This window comes from Acinonyx jubatus, chromosome A1 (genome assembly GCF_027475565.1).
Source record: "Acinonyx jubatus isolate Ajub_Pintada_27869175 chromosome A1, VMU_Ajub_asm_v1.0, whole genome shotgun sequence".
Classification (NCBI taxonomy): domain Eukaryota; kingdom Metazoa; phylum Chordata; class Mammalia; order Carnivora; family Felidae; genus Acinonyx; species Acinonyx jubatus.
This window is the reverse complement of record NC_069380.1, coordinates 144,311,429-144,315,758: the sequence shown is the minus strand read 5'-3', so window position 1 is coordinate 144,315,758 and position 4,330 is coordinate 144,311,429. Positions and strand designations below refer to the sequence as shown.

The following is a 4,330-nucleotide window of genomic DNA, read 5'->3' as shown; positions in this document are numbered from 1 at the left end:
TTAATATAAGCATTCAGCAATTTTGTAAAATACTGGTGAGAAGAAATTCTTTTTATTCAGTTTATCTGCCAATAGACATTTTAAATGATAAGAAATCTTTCAGGCAACTAAAACTCTTTTAGAAAATACTATCCACATTCTTTCTGTTGAAATCTTAGCACAAATGCTAGAGGACTAAAATATATGTGAGGAAATTTCTAACAGCAAGTGAGTGGCCTGTTCTCCACTACTATGGTTCAGAGTTGCCCTTGATTTTGAACAACATCTGAGCCATTAGTACAGCTTTATTGCTGAGGCCCTGGCCCAAGAAGACTCAAGCACTGGTATATGCCTCACCCTGCAGAAAACCAAGTAGAATCTCTAGCTACCTGCCTTCCAGAAGGCTGTTACTATAAATCCTACAACCTGACCCCCTTTGCTCCAGACACCCCAATATTTCAAAGTTGGTTTAAAGGTACCAATTCCTATTTTTCTTCTCCATAGGTGTTATAAGCAACTAAATATACAATTTTCTAAGGAAAATTAATTATGAGATAATTTAATATCCTTTGATGTGCTCAACCAGCAAGATGGAGTCAGACTTTGCCACTAATGTTAGAAATGTAGGACATTGACTCCAATTGCATATAATAAACAGATCACAGATCGCTGAATGTGATAGCCCAATCAGCCTTTAAAAAGTTTTTTGTTTGTTTGTTTGTTTAAATCTAGGGAGCCTCAGTCAGACAGGCCAGAAACACTTCTAGAAGGAATAGCATGATGGCTGCCCAAGGAGAACCCCAAGTTCTCTTCAAACTTGTATTAGTTGGTGATGGTGGTACTGGGAAACTACATTCGTGAAACATCATCTGACTGGTGAGTTTGAGAAGAGTGTAGCCACCTTGGGTGTTGAGGTCCATCCTCTTGTGTGCCTTACCAACAGAGGACCTACTAAGTTCAAAGTATGGGATACAGCTAGTCAAGAGTAATGTGGTGGGCTGAGAGATGGCTATGACATACAAGCCCAGTGTGCCATTATAATGTTTGACAACACCAAGGGTTACCTACAAGAACGTGACCAACTGGCAGAGAGATCTGGTACGAGTATGTACAATCCCCATTGTGCTATGTGCAACAGAGTGGGCATTATGAACAGGAAAGTTAAAGCAACGTTTATTATCTTTCACTGAAAGAAGAACCTTTAGTACTATGACATTTCTGCCAAAAGTAACTACAACTTTGAACAGCCCTTCCTGTGGCTTGCTAGAAGACTAATTGGAGACCCTAACTTGGTGTTTGCTCTCACCCAGCCAGAGGCTGTCATGGACCCAGTTTTGGCAGCACAGTATGCATGATCTAGAGGTTGTTCAGACAACTGCTCTCCCGGGCAAGGATGACAACCTGTGAGAAAGTGAGAAAGTGCAGCTGGAGCCCAGCATCAGAAGTCTGGTTTTACATTGAACTGTCCTGTGATGTCAGGGGCACAGTGCCACTTTAGCTACATAGCTAAGTGGAACATGTGCTTCATCTTTGGGATGCTGAAGGAGATGAATGGGCTTCAGAGTGAACGTGGCAGTTTCAAAAGTACCTTCATTTTATGGACCTGCATATTTAGCTGTTTTGGTACAAAGCTGTTTCCTTCCTGAGTTTCAAATAAAAGACTGTTATAGTAGTATCACAACATCCAGTGGTGAAATCCCGTTTGTCACTGTCCTTCCCATTCCTTTTCATTTAGAATCAGAAGAAAGGTGTATTTCAAATACCTTAAAAATAAATAAATAAACAAACAAACAAATCTAGCATCAGGAAAAGATGTGACTCTTTTCATGTGTCTGCCTTGACCCTGGTGGAGAGGGTTGTTCTGAATTTAATCCATACTGGCTAGCATTGTTCTCAGGGCTGATAAGCAAACAAAAAGACCTACTATGAGCACAGATTCAAGGACAGTGGTGGCAGTCCCTGATTCCTAAGAGTTTTAAATGTGGTTATCATTCTTTTTTCATTATTTTTCATTTGTATTTAAATGTTGAAAACATTCCAATTTTAGAGTTCCAGTGCAAGTTCCAACTTTCGCCACATTTATGCAGTTGTTGACGTTCTTGTTCAAAATGTTATTTGCATCTCAACCAAAGAAAAACACAATGGGGTTTTATATTATTTAGTTAGAATTTCCTGAGCCTCTAAGGGAATTCGAATTAGGGTTGGCAGTTTAAACAATACATCCTGTATAAAAGTTATAGCACAATGAAGGCATCTATAGAGACACAGTCCACACACCACAAAGGCTACAAATCTCAACCAGGAAGGTCAGCATGTCTGTACCCAAAGGTCTTCAATGACCTTCCTGAAATATCTAGTTCTTTTCCTTTGAAGAAAATGCTTCATGAGGTAGAGATGTGCCAGTGTCTCATGCAATGTGTGAGCTGCTGTGGTAAGTGATCCCCTGTTTCCCTTATGGAACAAGTAATGCATTGTAACCCTTAACAGAAAACTCCAGCTGTCCCTTTACACGCCAGCCTTTTGGCAAAGGTTCAGATTTTTTTTCCCCCTTGAATAGTCATAATTCATAGAGAGGGCCAGACACACAGATTTCTTTTTTCAACTGACTTTGTGTTTCTTTGGCTATCTTATCCCTAATTGCTCCCTGCAAACCCTCCCCTCCATGCTGGTAAACTAGAGGGAACCAGTTTCATGAACCAGTAAATACAAGGCTTAAACATTCACTCTGTGAGACATATACAACATTTATTGCCAATTTTGATTCAAGTAGAGAGGAAAATTGCGTAAGTCGGTTATTAGGAGCTGCAGGTGTGCCTGGAGAGGGAGAAGTCTTCTTATTCAGGAACTATAGATAATCCCTCTTATAAAACTTCCCTAGTTGTAAAATTTTTTTTCTCATCCCTTTGGGAAATGCTGTAAGCAGGAAATCGCATATGTGCATTAAAAGTGAGGTGATAAGCCAATTTTGCCAGACGGTACTTTCAGGAAATGACTGTGAATTTTGAAATTTTGTTGACTCTTCAAAAATTTCTGATTTACTTGAACTCAATTTTAACCAAATTATGCTATATGTGATTAACTTATTTTGTACACATGTCTTTTTACATGCCTGTGAATAAGCTTCCACAAAAATAATGTCATTTGAATTGGCAGGAAGTCTTTATTTCCTGTCCTGAAGTATACTGTAAATGAGAACATCTGAGCAAAGGCCTCATCCTTTGTTTTTTTTCTTTTTTCTTCTGTCTACTGAGCTGTGCATTATAAATTCTCATTGAAGAAGGAGCACCCATATATAAGGAGAGCTAAGTGGGGCCCATTCATGGGCATTTTTAAGAAGCAAAGCGTTGTTGTTTTTTTCCGACACAGTTGACCTAAGTGCATCAGAGTTTGAGGAGTCAGTGTATTTTGGATGACCATGATGCACCAGGCCCTATGTTGGGTTTATAAGCACAATTTCCACCCTCAGGGAGCTTAAGATCTCACAGGCAGAGCAAGGTACATACATCTCCCAGATACATGGTTGCACAGAGTAGGTTATATTCAAGGGCCCAAATGAACGGAGCAGATGAACAATCTATGTGTACCACAGAAAGAACTGGTAGACAAGGCTGGGGTGAGGGGTCAGCGAAGCACAAGATGAGAAGAACATTTGACTTCTAGGATGGACATAGCTTGGATTGTCAAACGGTATTCAATACAGAGGTAAAAACATATGCCAAAGGTGAGTAATTCTGGATACTGGAGGTTGTGAAGAACAAAAGAAAGGTCCATGTGGGTCTCAGACGCCAGCAGAAGAGTTTGTACTTTACTACACGGGCAAGAGAGAACCTACTGAAGGTTCTAAAGCCAGTGGCTGACACAGATAGGGATCTTATCTGATCCAGTGTAGATGAGATCTTTCTAGCCTCTACATCCTCATGTCTTTGCAGAGGTCTGTTTGGGACCCTATGCTATGCTTCCCAAATCACCTTTCAGGACTAAAAGACATTACCCCACCTGTTGGGCATGCTGTCAGCAACCAGAGCTCATTTGTCAGCCCTCTCTGACCTTCAGCTAAAGAGAGTGGCCCCTTCTAAGGGCAGCCCACATCTAAAAAGCCCACAACTAATGAAGTGAGAGTGAGTATAAAGATCTCAATCTCTTGCTCCCATTTGGGAAGTGTCTGAAGAATTATCCTGGCATTAGTGTCCCCCATGGGGTCTTGCCCAGGCCTTGTAACTTCTCTCCAGCCCCATTCCTCTCTTTGCTCAATCTTATTTCCTTCCCTCCCATTCTCCAGTCATTGATCCCAAGAAGACTGCCTGACAACCCTCCTGCATATTCATTTCCATCCTAGAATCTGCTTTCCAGA

The 4,330-nt window shown here is 40.8% G+C and overlaps 1 pseudogene; it reads left to right on the top strand.

Annotated features, from left to right (window-relative positions):
* Positions 1-759: 759 nt before the first annotated feature.
* Positions 760-1,386, top strand: LOC106977392 (GTP-binding nuclear protein Ran-like; annotated as a pseudogene).
* Positions 1,387-4,330: the final 2,944 nt, after the last annotated feature.